At 45.1% G+C, this 17,272-nt stretch overlaps 1 pseudogene across 1 annotated transcript in view; it reads left to right on the top strand.

Moving 5' to 3' along the window:
• Positions 1-17,272, top strand: part of LOC311113344 (VPS10 domain-containing receptor SorCS3-like) — a 304,152-nt pseudogene that overhangs the window by 177,326 nt on the left and 109,554 nt on the right. Inside the window, exon 2 of the transcript in view lies at positions 10,849-10,916. The product of the transcript in view is annotated as a VPS10 domain-containing receptor SorCS3-like (transcript). The remainder of the gene's footprint in view (positions 1-10,848; positions 10,917-17,272) is intronic.

Raw genomic sequence — 17,272 nt, 5'->3', positions numbered from 1 at the left:
CTGTCCCCTACTCCTTTACTTCCTTGTATTTTAATATTTTAGTATTTGTCCTGATAATGTGTTGTGAGAGACATTGAAGTCCCTGGCCAGAGGTTCACGGTTCAAAGTCGAAGGGAGAGAAGAAGGAAGGAGATATCTCACCACTCAAGACTGGAGATAAGATGGAGTCAGAGAGAGGGAGAGTGTCTGAGTCCGCCAGGCCTGGCTTGTGCTTTTATCCTTCTTCCTCACAGTGAGCACGCTCACACCCCCGCCACGGATTCTCCTATGCAGCCAGATAGCGTTTGATTCGCTTGACTTACTCTAAGGGCTAGTGCCAGCCTGAGAGACAGTTGCACCATGGGAAGGGAAAAAGGGCGACCGTAATGTAATGTAAGAGAAGGAAGCTCTGCAGCTTGTGCCCTAACTCTGGAAATGTCAAACATATAGCGCAGGTATAGGGAGCATTGATAGAACACTTTTGATGACACTTTAAGTTAGAATTAAGTAATCTTTTCCAGAGTTCCTGTTTGCCAGGGATTAGGGGTATATTAGTCTGACTCTGATCTGTTTGTGCTTTATAGTGAACTCATATGTTTGTTATGACATCAATAAGGGATCATAGCTTTAACCTGGATTCACCTGGTCAGTGTATGTCATGGAAATGTTTTGTCCACTCACTGTATGTTTGTTATGTTGTTATACCTGCTGTTATGCTTAACATTTTATCTACTGTATGTCTGTGTCTGATGTGATGATGATTAATGATAAGACATATTGGACAGGAACATGAAATATGAAAACCTATTATGACAATCCAGCACAAATCATCATGCTTTGTTTCCAACGCATCAGACCACCGAATCATAAAACTAGAAAATGTATCCAGTTTGGATGATAGGGTACCAAATGGTCATGGTGACTTCTGTTGTGAGCAACAGCAGGTGTGACCCAGTCTCACCAAACGTCATGGTCTGGTAGAGAGTTGTAACCATCCCAATGCAATATGTGCATAGTTGAAGGTTTCTCTTTGGTTTCTAGAAAATATCTGTCCAATATGGCAATGGGTGAGTAAATGTACAAGGACATTGCAGCCACATTACAGGTTGTTATGGTAGCACTCTTCTATCACTGGACTTTGAAGTTGAAATGGGAAAAGTATTAATGAAAGGTGATTATGAAGTGGAATGCCACCATATAAAGAATTCAGATAAAGATAGAAGAATGTTGTGTAGGAATGTGCCACATAATGGGAACATATGGAAACCAATGCATTTCTGTTGGTGTGAAAGGCTACATCATCCAAATGTACGAAAAGCAGCAATTTCTCTTGAGCTGGTTTAGTTACATGAAAATAAATATTGACTGTGTTGTGTACGTTTCAGGTATATTTGTGTAATAGCCAGTGGTTTGATCAATCAATCACGTTTTAAAAACCAATAGTTGTGATAGGTGAGAACACTTTCACTCCACATTTCATGAGAGTTATTTAATTAAAATTCTAAACAGATAAGTACTTCCATTCCGGTTTAATGAGCATTCAGTAAATGTACATTGATTTTAATTAGGCCTCCTCCAGGCAGTGTATAACTCTAACTCTACTCCCTTCTGTTGTAGGGAGAGAGAGAGAGAGGAGGGAGGAAGAGAGAGAGGAGGGAGGAAGAGAGAGAGGAGGGAGGAAGAGAGAGAGAGACAGGGTGGAGAGAGACAGAGATAGGAGACAGAGAGAGAGAGAGGAGGGGCTGAGGGAGGGGGAGAGAGGGGAGAGGGGGAGGGAAAGAGGGAGGGAAGGCTGTGGAGTGATAGAGAGAGAGGGATGGAAGGGACAGAGGAAGGGAGGGAGAGAAAGAAAAGATGTGATGTGATGACAGAGGAGAGAGAATGAGCAAGAGGTGAGAGAGGGATGTGAGTGAGGGAGAGAGATACAAATTAAGGGAGGACAGGGGAGGTCAGATAGAGGTGGAGGTAGGGGTAAGCAATGATTCGAGAAGGGAAAGAACTGGCGAGAAAGAGGCAGCAAAGAGGAGAGGCATGGATGGAGGGAGAGGAGTGTCAAAGGAGAAAGTAGGGAGGGAGATAGAGGGAAGGAGGTAGAACCCCAAAGGGAAACCTTGGCTTGGCTACCTCCCTAGTTCTCCATAACTAAGGTAATAAGAATCACCATAGCTATAATGGTGAACAGGTAGAGCTCCATCCAGGCCTACTCTCTCATATCGTATTTCCTGTCTGTTTATTAAGCTACTTACTCCACCTGGCTGTATTTAAATAGGTAATGATTTGTAAGGTTAACCTTGGGCTGTCTCCACAGACCGCTACTGTATATAAAGTGCTTTCGGAAAGTATTCAGACCTCTTCAATTTTTCCACATTTTGTTACATTGCAGCCTTATTCTAAAATTGATTAAATTAAATTTTTTCCTCGTCAATCTACACACAATTCCCCATAATGACAAAGTGAAAACAGGTTTTTAGAAATTTTGCAAATGAATTAAAAATAAATAACAGAAATACCTTATTTGCATAAGTATTCAGTCCCTTTGATATGAGACTCGAAATTGAGCTCAAATGTATCCTGTTTCCATTGATCATCCTGGAGATGTTTCTACAACTTGATTGTAATCTACCTGTGGTAAATTCAATTGATTGGACATGATTTGGAAAGGCACACACCTGTCTTTATAAGGTCCCACTGTTGACAGTACATGTCAGAGCAAAAATCAAGCCATGAGGTCGAAGGAATTGTCCGTAGAGCTCCGAGACAAGATTGTGTCGAAGGCACAGATCTGAGGAAGGGTACCAAAACATTTCTGCAGCATTTTAGGTCCCAAAGAACACAGTGGCCTCCATCATTCTTAAATGGAAGAAGTTTGGAACCACCAAGACTCTTCCTAGAGTCAGGGAGGTGACCAAGAACCCGGTGGTCACCCTGACAGAGCGCCATAGTTCCTCTGTGGAAGATAGGAGAACCTTCCAGAAGGACAACCATCTCTGCAGCAATCCACCAATCAGGCCTTTATGGTAGAGTGGACAGATGGAAGATACTCCTCCGTAAAAGTCACATGACAGCTCGCTTGGGCATTGAAGGTCCCCAAGAAGACTGTTGCCTCCATCATTCTTAAATGGAAGAAGTTTGGAACCACCAAGACTCTTCCTAGAGCTTGCCCCTGGCCAAACTGATCAATCAGGGGAGAAGGGCCTTGGTCAGGGAGGTGACCAATAACCCGGTGGTCACTCTGACAGAGTTCTAGAGTTCCTCTGTGGAGATGGGAGAACCTTCCAGAAGGACAATCATCTCCGCAGCACTCAACCAATCAGGCTTTTATGGTAGAGAAGCAACTCCTCAGTAAAAGGCACCTGACAGCCGCTTGGAGTTTGCCAAAAGGCACCTAAAGACTCTCAGACCATGAGAAACAAGATTCTATGGTCTGATGAAACCAAGATTGAACTCTTTGGCCTGAATGCCATAGTTGTCTTGGTATCAAAGACAAAGGTGTAGTATGGAGAAAATATCGAGGTTAGCTAGCCAGCTACATTTTCAAACAGTCAACACCGCAGTCATTGCTAGCTAGCCAACATTACCAGCTAGCAGTACTGTATCATTTTAGTCAATGAGAATTTTGCAACGTAAGCTTAACTTTCTGAACATTCGAGATGTGTAGTCCACTTGTGTAGCTAGCATGACTGACGTTGTGCTAGCTAGCCAACGTTTAATTACTTCTGCATTATGAAAGGAACTAGACACGGACATGAATGATCCATTGGTAGTTTGTTGTAACCAAGTATTGGTGCTAAACCGTGTGTTATTGGATGCTAGCATGCTAGCCCTGGGCGGTTTTCACAGAAGAATGCCTTACCAAGTTAGCTAGCTGAATAAATTAAGTTAGTCTATTCCTGGAAACATTGAACTACTGTAGATTACAGCAATTATCATTTCTAAAGTGGAAGTTGGAAGAGTTGTATTTGAGTGTTTCAGTGAAAGGTTAGTGAGGGAGGCCTCGCTTCCCCAGATGTTTAGTTAATTTCATTCTGATCTCCTTTGCATTAGTGTAGCCTTTTCTGTAGCCTGTCAACTATGTGTCTGTCTATCCCTGTTCTCTCCTCTCCGCACAGGCCATACAAACGCCTCACACCGTGTGGCTGCTGCCTCTCTAACCTGGTGGTCCCTGCATGCACGACCCACATGGAGTTCCAGGTCTCCGGCAGCCTCTGGAACTGCCGTTCTGTGGCCAACAAGGCAGTGTTCATCTCAGCCTATGCTACCCTCCAGTCCCTCGACTTCTTGGCACTGACGGACACATGGATTACCACAGAAAACACTGCTACTCCTACTGCTCTCTCCTCGTCTGACCATGTGTTCTCACATACCCCGAGAGCATCTGGTCAGCGGGGCGGTGGCACAGGAATCCTCATCTCTCCCAAGTGGACATTCTCTCTTTCTCCCCTGACCCATCTGTCTATCTCCTCATTTGAATTCCATGCTGTCACAGTCACTAGCCCATTCAAGCTTAACATCCTTATCATTTACAGCCCTCCAGGTTCCCTTGGAGAGTTCATCAATGAGCTTGACGCCATGATAAGTTCCTTTCCTGAGGATGGCTCACCCCTCACAGTTCTGGGTGACTTTAACCTCCCTACGTCTACCTTTGACACATTTCTCTCTGCCTCCTTCTTTCCACTCCTCTCCTCTTTTGACCTCATCCTCTCACCGTCTCCCCCTACTCACATGGCAGGCAATACGCTTGCCCTTCTTTACTAGATGATGTTCTTCTACTAATCTCACTGCAACTCCCCTCCAAGTCTCCGACCACTACTTTGTATCCTTTTCTCTCTCACTCTCCTCCAACACTACTCACTCTGCCCCTACTCAGATGGTAATGCGCCGTTGCGACCTTCGCTCTCTCTCTCCCGCTACTCTCTTCTCTTCCATTCTATCATCTCTTCCCTCTGCTCAATCCTTCTCCCTCCAATCTCCTGATTCTGCCTCCTCAACCCTCCTCTCCTCCCTTTCTGCATCTTTTGACTCTCTATGTCCCCTATCCTCCCGGCCGGCTCGGTCCTCCACTCCTGCTCCGTGGAAATGGAGGAAAACTAGACTCCCTGCTGACCTGTCATCTTTTCACTCCCTCCTCTCTACATTTTCTTCCTCTGTGTCTGCTGCTAAAGCCACTTTCTACCACTCTAAATGTCAAGCCTCTGCCTCTAACCCTAGGAAGCTCTTTGCCACCTTCTCCTCCCTGCTGAATCCTCCTCCTCCTCCCCCTCCCTCCTCCCTCTCTGTGGATGACTTCGTCAACCATTTTGAAAAGAAGGTTGACGACATCCGATCCTCATTTATTAAGTCAAATGACACCGCAGGTCATGATCACACTGCCCTACCCTATGCTTTGACTTCTTTCTCCCCTCTCTCTCCAGATGAAATCTAGTGACTTGTGACAGCGGGCCGCCCATCAACCTGCCCGTTTGAACCTATCCCCTCTTCTCCAGACCATTTCCGGAGACCTTCTCCCTTACCTCACCTCGCTCATCGACTCATCCTTGACCACTGGCTATGTCCCTTCCGTCTTCAAGAGAGCGAGAGTTGCACCCCTTCTCAAAAAACCTACACTCGATCCCTCCGATGTCAGCAACTACAGACCAGTATCCCTTCTTTCTTTTCTCTCCAAAACTCTTGAGCGTGCCATCTTTAGCCAACTCTCTTGCTATCTCTCTCAGAATGACCTTCTTGATCCAAACCAGTCAGGTTTCAAGACTGGTCATTCAACTGAGACTGCTCTTCTCTGTGTCACGGAGGCTCTCTGCACTGCTAAAGCTAACTCTCTGTCCTCTGCTCTCATCCTTCTAGACCTATCTGCTGCCTTTGATACTGTGAACCATCAGATCCTCCTCTCCACCCTCTCCGAGTTGGGCATCTCCGGCGCGGCTCACTCTTGGATTGCGTCCTACCTCACAGGTCGCTCCTACCAGGTGGCGTGGCGAGAAGCTGTCTCCGCACCACGTGCTCTCACCACTTGTGTTCCCCAGGGCTCAGTTCTAGGCCCTCTCCTATTCTCTCTATACACCAGTCACTTGGCTCTGTCATATCCTCACATGGTCTCTCCTATCATTGCTACGCAGACGACACACAATTAATATTCTCCTTTCCCCCTTCCCGAATCGCATCTCTGCATGTCTGGCAGACATATCAGTGTGGATGACGGATCACCACCTCAAGCTGAACCTCGGCAAGACGGAGCTGCTCTTCCTCTCGGGGAAGGACTGCCCGCTCCATGATCTCGCCATCACGGTTGACAACTCCGTTGTTTCCTCCTCCCAGAGTGCAAAGAACACCCTGTCGTTCTCCGCTAACATCAAAGTGGTGACCCGATCCTGTAGGTTCATGCTCTACAACATTCGCAGAGTACGACCCTACCTTACACAGGAAGCGGCACAGGTCCTAATCCAGGCTCTTGTCATCTCCCGTCTGGATTACTGCAACTCGCTGTTGGCTGGGCTCCCTGCCTGTGCCATTAAACCCCTACAACTCATCCAGAACGCTGCAGCCCGTCTGGTGTTCAACCTTTCCAAGTTCTCTCACGTCACCCCGCTCCTCCGCACACTCCACTGGCTTCCAGTTGAAGCCTGCATCTGCTACAAGACCATGGTGCTTGCCTACGGAGCTGTGAGGGGAACGGCACCTCCGTACCTTCAGGCTCTGATCAGTCCCTACACCCAAACAAGGGCATTGCGTTCATCCACCTCTGGCCTGCTGGCCCCTCTACCTCTGCGGAAGCACAGTTCCCGCTCAGCCCTGTCAAAACTATTCGCTGCTCTGGCACCCCAATGGTGGAACAAGCTCCCTCACGACGCCAGGACAGCGGAGTCACTCACCACCTTCCGGAGACACTTGAAACCCCACCTCTTTAAGGAATACCTGGGATAGGATAAAGTAATCCTTCTACCCTCCCCCTACCCCACCCCCCCCCCAAAAAAAAAAATATATATATTGTAAAGTGGTTGTCCCACTGGCTATCATAAGGTGAATGCACCAATTTGTAAGTCTCTCTGGATAAGAGCGTCTGCTAAATGACGAAAATGTAAAATGTAATGCCCTAGCAAAATCTACTTGATGGTAATAGCGCTCACTGCTGCCCCTAGTGGCTGGTTTGAAGGCATTTCTCATCGTCCTCATCCAATTTCGACTTCAATCTTGAATGATCTCCCTGTGTGTACATGCATGTGTGTATGTGTGTTTGTGTGTTTGTGTGTGTGTCAGTGGAGGCTGGTGGGAATAACTATAAGAGGACCGGCTCATTGTAATGGCTGAAATGGTATAACTGGGATGGTATCAAACACAATAAAAAATGGAAACCACATGTTTGACTCCGTTCCATTACAATGAGCCTGTCCTCCTATATCTCCTCCCACCAGCCTCCACTGGTGTGTGTCATGTGTGTGTGCATGTGTTTGTGTGTATGTGTTTGTGATACCGTTGGCAATGAGAGGGAATGAGGGAATGACTCAATAAATGTGTAACGCTGCACAGTATATTCATGTGTTACATTTTAATGGGATATTTCCCACCATTTCCCCTACTACCTGAGTTGACATAAACATGCTACCGAACAGACTTTTTAACAGCCAACGTTTCCCCTCGTTTTAGCAGAGTTTAGGCTACGAGCTCATGTAGCTTCTCTTGTCCCCCCCCTCTCCCTATCTCTCTCTCTCTCTCTCTCTCTCTCTCTCTCTCTCTCTCTCTCTCTCTCTCTCTCTCTCTCTCTCTCTCTCTCTCTCTCTCTCTCTCTCTCTCTCTCTCTCTCTCTCTCTCTCTGTCTCTCTCTCTTTCTCTCTCTCTCTCTCTCTCTCTCTCTCTCTCTCTCTCTGTCTCTCTCTCTTTCTCTCTCTCTCTCTCTCTCTCTCTCTCTCTCTCTCTCTCTCTCTCTCTCTCTCTCTCTCTCTCTCTCTCTCTCTCTCTCTCTCTCTCTGCATCGGAGTCAAATGCTGCTGTTCCTTGAGCTTAAGAGTAGAGTGGACCTGATCAGTAGTGTGGCTGTGGGGGGTATAGCTATCAAGAGGAATAGGTACTGAAGTCTTTGATTGAGAAGAGTTGTTGTGTAAACAGGCAGAAGTCTCATTAACATACACCTATGCAGGTGTCTCTAGAAAAATATATTAAAACAAATGATCAACTAATGTTCCCTACACTACATTTATGTTTTAATGAGTATTCTTTGACATGTTCCATGTTCCATAACACAGCTACTGTATGCTTAATGCAACCATGCAGAGCCAGTTATCCACAAGGACACAGACATTCTGAGGTGTTATTTTTATTAGCCAGGCGTTTCCGCCACGCCACACTGATTCAACACTCCTGAGGGACTAGATACTCAGTCAGTATTCACTATCTAGCATTGACCCCGGCAATGGACACCAGCAATTTGCGGGGCTAACACAATTATAATTCTGACTGGCTTGGAGGAGAGATTAACTGTTTTCTCAAAGTCATTAGTGACCTATCATTAGTTCACCGCAGAACTAAATCAGCATTCAAAATTGCGTTTGGCACTTTGAATTGGTCTTTGTGGACATGGGACATTTAGTTATGCTAATAATATGTTTTCACCACAGTTGGTTAATTGCGAGTCAACAAGCTACATTTTCTTCCATTCATTGCAGGTCAATTGGGGCTTTCAAAGAGGGGAGAATGTACTTGAAAAATGGCCCTTCGTGAAAGTTATTTGTTTACAGTTTATGCCATCCATATTGCATTGAATCCATTGTAAGTCGACTAAACAGGGCAAACAAAGATCAGCACTATGTAAACAAACTTGACAATATGTTACAAGGAGTTGCTGAAAGTTGAGTATTTTACACAACTGCCCCACATTTAATGCTTTCACCGTTTGTATTCCGTTTGTGGTTGGGCGAGCATGGCATTCTCAGAGACATGATTAAGATTTCCATGAGGGTGATACAAGCTGACAGGACAAAAGTATTGTCTGGGATTTCAGCTGGTGCCCTAGTTATTCGATGTGAATTTTCAATTCATGCTGTCATGGAGGGGGACTGCTCCCTGTCTGTGTGGTGCCACCCCCTGGCAGAGGAGAGCATGTCTGACAACATCAGGCGCCTGCAGGGATCTCCACACACACACACACACACACACACACACACACACACACACACACACACACACACACACACACACACACACACACACACACACACTCTTAAGCAAGAACATGCAAGCTCACGCACACACACACACAGATACAGACACAGATACAGACACACTACCAACACTCAGTTTTGCTTTGCATTTTACCGGCATGGCATGAATCCAATTTTCTTCTTCTATGTTTTTCTTCCTCTCTCTCTACATTGCCCTCTCTGGCAGTGCAATCTTGCTTGGCCTGAACCATCTGCTCACAGTCTTAGGAGGAGGAGAGGGGCCCCAGGGTGGTGGCACCATCTCTCAAAGATAACCATTAGTGGCTCCCCAGTGAGGTCCAGGCCAGTCCTTGGGGCTCTTAAGGGCCAGCCAGGCTAGTGAGGCCAAGCCTGGAGCCTGTACACATAGACCTGTACACATCCTGAGTTCCATTTTCCAGATGTATACTGTATATCTAAATGTAGTCAGGCAAGATGAAGAGAGACAGCTAGCGAATCACCTTGCAGCGAAGTCAAGCTTGTTGGTTCACTTTAAGGAAGCATACGCTTGGCGCAAAGGGGGAGAAGCTAACAAGAGACAAGTATATAAATCAAAAAGCCAGAGTCAATTTGGTTTGTAGCTTTAGAAAACAAAGCTTTTATTATGTAAAACCTCTTCCCGTTCGCACTTTCAAGTAATCTCTGTCGTGACGAATGGTAAATAATTAAGGTTCGAGACGAGTCATTCTTTTCCACGTTTTTGCCTTTAACAAATTCCAGCGTCTACCTTGGAATTAACGACGCAACCCGGAGGTGGTAATGTACATCGCTAATGACGCTGTGACCATCTGGCTGTTGCCATACTGCTTGCACCTACAGATGTAGGATTGAGGCAGTTTGATACAGCAGGAAAATAATCCTGCAGCAACAGGAATGTGAATTATTATGTGGATTATAAATAAATATAATTTAGGGGTTGATACATTTTCCGTAAGGGAAAATCAAGTTTGAAATTAGAAATTAGAAATTATAAACTTCATAAGCTTTTTCAAACATCAAATACTCTACAAGATGAACATTTCCTACAGGAGTGCCTAGGGAGGAGGTATAGGGGTTGATTTTGGATTCAGTGATAGATGTCACTTCAGTCTTCAGCGAGTCAAAAACACACTGAGTTCTCTGGTCCTCTGTTTTGATATCAAATCTGACCGCTGGGTCTCTGCAATATGGTCGGCCATCTTGGTCTGTGATTCACCTGTCTCCTTGTTTAGTGTGTTGTCAAAGACCCCCTTCCCTCCTCTCTCTCTTTCCCGCTCTTCAAACCGCTCAGACCAAAGCTACTGGAACAGAGGGACTGACTGCAGGATCATACTTGTCAGGGGCCAAGCCTGGCAGCACTGAGGGATCAAGAGAGAGAGGGTTCAAAGTAAGCATACAGGCTGGTATAGTGCCCCTTGACTAGTGTTGTGTTGGGGACGGAGCCGAAGGGACATTCATAACATGCCAATGTATCAACAAACACCTGTTGTTGTTGTTTATGCTGGTTTTGATTGGTTTTGATGGAATACGTAGGTTGGTGTTCTTCTAAGAGAATATAGAATACGTTTGCCCAGTCTCTCTTGTCTTCTGAGAGAATAACCTGTGGTATTCTTAAATGTTTCTGTTTATTATCTAATATCTTTGAGTTATTTCATGGCTTATTACATACTTATAACACATGTTATGTCTGTTTTGTTTCCAGGTGATCCTGATTCTGACCAAACTCTACGACTTTCACCTGGGGAGTGTTACAGAGAGCACCCTGTGGAGGTAAAACAGTAGCCTTTCTTCATCTCTCCCTCTCTGTCTCTTTCACTTCCTCTCTCCCTCTCTCTCTTTCCCTCCCTCAAAGACACATATTCAGATTCATCATAGTAACAATACTGCAGTCTCTCTCCACCATCTTTCTCTTTTCTACTCTCTCTCCCCCTCCATCTTTCTCTCTCCCTTCCCCCTTGTCTCTTTCTCTCTCCCTCACTGCGTTGTACAAGACTGCTGCATGCAAAGCAGCATTGCACTACTGAGCTTTGGGCAGGGCGCCCCAGGTGAACAATGACTAGTCTCTACTCTTGTGTAAACTGACTGCAAGTTTAATGTGATGTGGCGCCAAAGAAGATGGCTGCAATTGTACTATTATGTGTGTTTTTCGCGTTATTTGTAATTTATTCTGTACATAATGTTTCTGCTACCGTCTCTTATGACCAAAAATAGCTTCTGGATAACAGTACAGCAATTACTCACCTCGTATTGGACGAAGATTTTTTCTTCAACAAGTCGGACACAAAGGATATTCTACAGACATTCGACAAGGCCCAAATCCCCGTCATTCGCATGAGAAAGAGACAAAGATATCGTGGACGTAGGTCGGGGTGCCTTGTAAGGATCCGACGGCGAGCGCGTAAACTGCCTCTTCCATTAATCCTATTAGCCAATGTTCAATCATTTGAAAATAAATTGGACGACTTAAGATTAAGGATATCCTACCAACGGGACATTAAAAACTATAGTATCTTATGTTTCACAGAGTCGTGGCTGAACGACGACATGGATAACATACAGCTGGCGGGATATACGCTACATCGGCAGGATAGAACAGCTGTCTCCGGTAAGACAAGGGGTGGCGTTCTGTGTACATTTGTAAACAACAGCTGGTGCATAAAATCTAATACTAAGGAAGTCTTGAGGTTTTGCTCGCCTGAGGTAGAATATCTCATGATAAGCTGTAGACCACATTATTTACCAAGAGAGTTTTCATCGATATTTTTCATAGCTGTCTATTTACCACAACAAACTGATGCTGGCACTAAGATTGCGCTCAATGAGCTGTATAAGGCCATAAGTAAACAGGAAAACGCTCATCCAGAGGCAGCGGTCCTAGTGGCCGGGGACTTTAATGCAGGGAAACTTACATCCATTCTACCTAATTTCTACCAGCATGTTAAATGTGCAACCAGAGGAAAATAAACTCTAGACCACCTTTACTCCACACACAGAGACGCGTGCAAATCTCTCCCTCGCCCTCCATTTGGCAAATCTGACCATAACTCTATCCTCCTGATTCCTGCTTATAAGCAAAAACTAAAGCAGGAAGCACCATTGACTCGATTAATAAGGAAGTGGTCAGATGACGCAGATGCTAAGCTACAGGATTGTTTTGCTAGCACAGACTGGAATATGTTCCGGGATTCTTCCAATGGCATTGAGGAGTACATCACATAAGTCAGTGGCTTCATCAATAAGTGCATCGATGATGTCATCCCCACAGTGACTGTACGTACCCCAACAAGAAGCCATGGATTACAGGCAACATCCGCACTGAGCTAAAGGGTAGAGCTTCCACTTTCAAGGAACGGGACTCTAACCCGGACGCTTATAAGAAATCCCGCTATGTCCTCTGACGAACCATCAAACAGGCAAAGATGAATCGTACCACACAGGCTCTGACGCTCGTCAGATGTAGCAGGGCTTGAAAACTTTTACAGACTACAAAGGGAAGCACAACCGCGAGCTGCCCAGTGACACAAGCCTACCAGACGAGCTAAATCACTTCTATGCAAGCAACACTGAAGCATGCATGAGAGCATAAGCTGTTCCGGATGACTATGTGATCACACTCTCCGTAGCCGATGTGAGTAAGACTTTTAAGCAGGTCAACATTCACAAGGCTGCAGGGCCAGACGGATTACCAGGACGTGTACTCCGAGCATGTGATGACCAACTGGCAAGAGTCTTCACTGACATTTTCAACATGTCCCTGACTGAGTCTGTAATACCAACATGTTTCAAGCAGACCACCATAGTCCCTGTGCCCAAGAACACTAAGATAACCTGCCTAAATGACTACCGACCTGTAGCACTCACGTCGGTTGCCATGAAGTGCTTTGAAAGGCTGGGCATGGCTCACATTAACACCATTATCCCAGAAACCCTTAACCCAATCCAATTTGCATACCGCCCCAACAGATCCACAGATGATGCAATCTCTATTGCACTCCACACTGCCCTTTCCCACCTGAACAAGAGGAACACCTACGTGAAAATGCTATTCATTGACTACAGCTCAGTGTTCAACACCATAGTGCATCACTAAGCTAAGGACCCTGGGACTAAACACCTCCCTCTGCAACTGGACCCTGGACTTCCTGACCCCAGGTGGTAAGGGTAGGTAACAACACATCTGCCACGCTGATCCTCAACACGGGAGCCCCTCAGGGGTGTGCGCTCTGTCCCCTCCTGTACTCCCTGTTCACCCATGACTGCATGGCCAGGCATGAGTCCAACACCATCATTAAGTTTGCCAACGACACAACAGTGGTAGGCCTGATCACTGACAACGATGAGACAGCCTATAGGGAGGAGGTCAGGGCCCTGGCCTTGTGGTGCCAGGATAACAACCTCTCCCTCAACGTGATCAAGACAAAGGAGATGATTGTGGACTACAGGAAAAAAAAGAGGACTGAGCACGCCCCCATTCTCATCAATGGGGCTGTAGTGGAACAGGTTGAGAGCTTCAGGTTCCTTGGTGTCCACATACCAACAAACTATCATGGTCCAAACACACCAAGACAGTGATGAAGAGGGCACGTCAAAGCCTATTCCCCCTCAGGAGACTGAAAAGATTTGGCATGGGTCCTCAGATCCTCAAAAAGTTATACAGCTGCACCATCGAGAGCATCCTGACTGGTTGCATCACCGCCTGGTATAGCAACTGCTCAGCCTCCGACCACAAGGCACTACAGAGGGTAGTGCGTATGGCCCAGTACATCACTGGGGCCAAGCTTCCTGCCATTCAGGACCTCTAAACCAGGCAGTGTCAGAGGAAGGCCCTAAACATTTTCAAAGACTCCAGCCACCCTAGTCATAGACTGTTCTCTCTGCTACCGCACGGCAAGCAGTACCGGAGCACTAAGTCTAGGTCAAAAGGCTTTTTAACAGCTTCTACCCCCAAGCCATAAGACTCCTGAACAGCTAATCATGGCTACCCAGACTATTTTGCATTGTTGAACGTCAAGGTTTGAGTCAGTTGCTAGGAAATCAAAGTGACACAATTTCCCAGAAATAATGAAAACTTACAAAATGGATATTCAGTATCTAACCTAAGACATCGTTCAATCTCAAAGCTCCTTTTAATTAGTTATAGAGCAGAGAAAAGCAGCGAGTCAGTCTCCCAAAATAATCCAAAATATTTCAACATCTAACAAAATAAATCATCCAACAGTGAAGCTTTTCCAAAATGAAGCCAGGTGTTTTTCTCAACATTTAAAGTAATTGAAGTCAGGTGTAGTTATTAAGAGGAGTAAATAGTCCTGGGTGTTAGAAGAACATTGACATTCCCAAGCCTCTGAGATGTGGCCGGGCATTCATTCAGCCTAGTCATGTCCCTCCACCGTGAGAAGGCAGTTAGAGCAGTAACCCACCCGTTGCAAACCCATGATTGGCTGGGTTTCTGATACATCAACGTGACGGTTGCCACAGTGCTGGGATTCCGTATCAACAAAACCAGGGCACATTTGATCATATTCGACTTTGTTCAAATGAGACCTGGTGGGAGCTAGAGAGAGTGAGGGATGTAGAGAGAGAACGAGTAGAAACAGAGAGTTAGAGAGGGATCAATCTAAATACTAGTCAGAAACTTCCAGAAAATGATAGTTCATACCCATGAATCAACAACTGATTGTAGCCATACACTTTGCTATGTCTCTGCATTAATTTAGCTCTGTTCCTCTATATCCATAATATTAATTGTTAATTGAGATCACAGCTATGCTAAGAAGATTTTGGGTCCGGAGAGACCGTTAGAGTCTGTTTATACCACGGCATCCATGCTGTCGGCCCAAATGGCAGGACAGATGCTGACTTTTCAATAAAGGTCAAGGCACCAGTCAATGCCTTCAAGTATCTCAAAGTCAGCCTGTCAATTTTAATGAACGCCCTGACCTTAAACAATGGAAGCAGATCAGTAATTCCTGTGAATAATATTCAATGGAGTGGTCCCATATCTCAATGGGATGTTTCAGGGATGTGAGCGAAATGAAGGCAGACTGTTTACCGTGTACCCTAACAATGATAATTGAACTCTTGCAATAACACTTTCTTCAAAGTTATTGAGATCTGCCTCCTCTCTTCTTCTCTTCTTTGTATCATCCCATGGCGGTTGAGCAGTTTATTGCTAATTAATTATTCATTCTTAGCAAATAGGTACACAGGTATAGAAACACAGAAGCGTTTGATTTGCATTGTGTGATGATTTGCGTATAAAGCGCCCAAGTGCGAAATTTCATTAGCATGTAATGAATGGGGAATTTGCTTTGGTGTACCCTTTTCAACTTTTGTGTTGGTGGCCAAAAAATGATCTCCCATACTGCAGATCCTAGCTCCTAAGGGCATTTATAGTATGCTTACTGAAGAAACACTCACAGCATGTATCTTGTCACTTAATCGCTCAGTCGGAAGGCTGGAAGGAATTCAGAAAGTCATGTCTTCGGCTATGCAACTGCAGCAGAGCAATGTAAGGTAAAATTATAGCCTACAGATGCCTGGATGCCAGATGCTGAAACCTCTTAGAGATGAGCCTGCCTGTATGTATCCGACTTCTCACATCATATCCCTGACTCCACTCCAACTCAACAGGACCAGCATATCGTACATACAGAGGCTGCGAAAACACAACACACTCAATATAGCTAGATGGAAACGTAACTCGTAGCTTTTGACTGTTCAATCCAACATATCTTCTAGGAAACTTAAATTCTTCTCACACAACATTCTTGACTTAACTTCAACTCAACAGAACCAGTATGTTGTATAGAGGTTGTGAAAATACAACACTCTTAGCTAACATAACTGGCAAAATCCCCAACATAACACAACCTTCTCAATGTAACAATACATCAATGTATCTTCTTAATCAACGTATCGTCTAGGGAATGTATTTTCTGCTAGTCTTAGTCTCTCAGTTTCTCCAGGTCATTAACACACATTTTCACACCAAATGATCATGATGTGTTTGAGCTTAATTATTGTAATCTAATTGTCCTCATCCTTGCCTCGAGTACAATAGCTCCCTCCGCCTGATAATGTAAGCATTCTCCTCACTCCTCTTCCCTCTACATCCCCCTATTAGACGCTTGAATGTGGTCTTAATGATGTGCTACATGGAAAAGTCGTATGATGATAACTGACAAGAATTAGTGTTAATAAAAGTGACATTATGCAATATTATAATGATCTGAAATGGGACTGCACTGTACAAGTGGATCTCAAATGCAATGGATATCGAGTCTGGTAATTATTTAATGTTGTGAGAAGCGTGACGTGGTATTTTTAGGTTAGATTAATTGTGTAACTATGAAATTAAGAGTACTGTATAATATAACATACAGTATTTATTTGGCATTTGTATTGATGAGTCTTTGTTGTAGCAGTAATGTTATTGTCACACTTTTCTATGAACCGTATACTTTCCCAACTGAAATATATCATAGTTCAAAGTTCAACACATTGTTATGCTCTCCTGCTGTGAATTAGTGGGTGTCAATTCACTCCTTAAATAAAAAATAAAGAAAACCTTTAAAAATGACTGGATAGGCTGCTATCAGATAGTCTGCTATGTCGACTGAGAGAAAGGTGGCTACGTGGAACTCAGAAGGCATCAGTGCCATGGTGAAGGGTATATACTCTGAGCAAAGCTCTGGCTGACTAAACATGCAGGTCTTCTGAAGGCAACATCTGGTGAGTTGGAGTGGAGGGGATTCCCCTGCAGTCACACAGCGGCAGAAGGACAGCGAGAGAGAGAGAGAGAGAGAGAGGGGGGGGGGGGGGGGGGGGAGAGAGAGACAGAGAGAGAGATGAGAGAGAAAGACAAGACACAGAGAGAAAGACAATAAACAGAAAGCTAGAAAGGGAAAGGTTGATCTGGGCCATCCCTTCCATCTCTCCCTTGCTATTTACACCCTCCTGCCCCCCATCCCCCACTCCCAAATGTGCCACCGTTGGGTCAGACAGGGGTGAGGAGTGACATCCTTTCCAATTACACCATTTTGCTGAGTGAGCTCACAGGTCAGTGCCTATAATAAGGCCTGTGTCGCGGAGAGAAGGGGCGGTACCTAATTTCTCTGACCTATTAC

Source organism: Coregonus lavaretus (assembly GCF_964263955.1).
Source record: "Coregonus lavaretus genome assembly, chromosome: 40".
Taxonomy (NCBI): domain Eukaryota; kingdom Metazoa; phylum Chordata; class Actinopteri; order Salmoniformes; family Salmonidae; genus Coregonus; species Coregonus lavaretus.
Note: the sequence above shows the minus strand (reverse complement) of the source record. Positions and strands in the feature narration are given on the sequence as shown.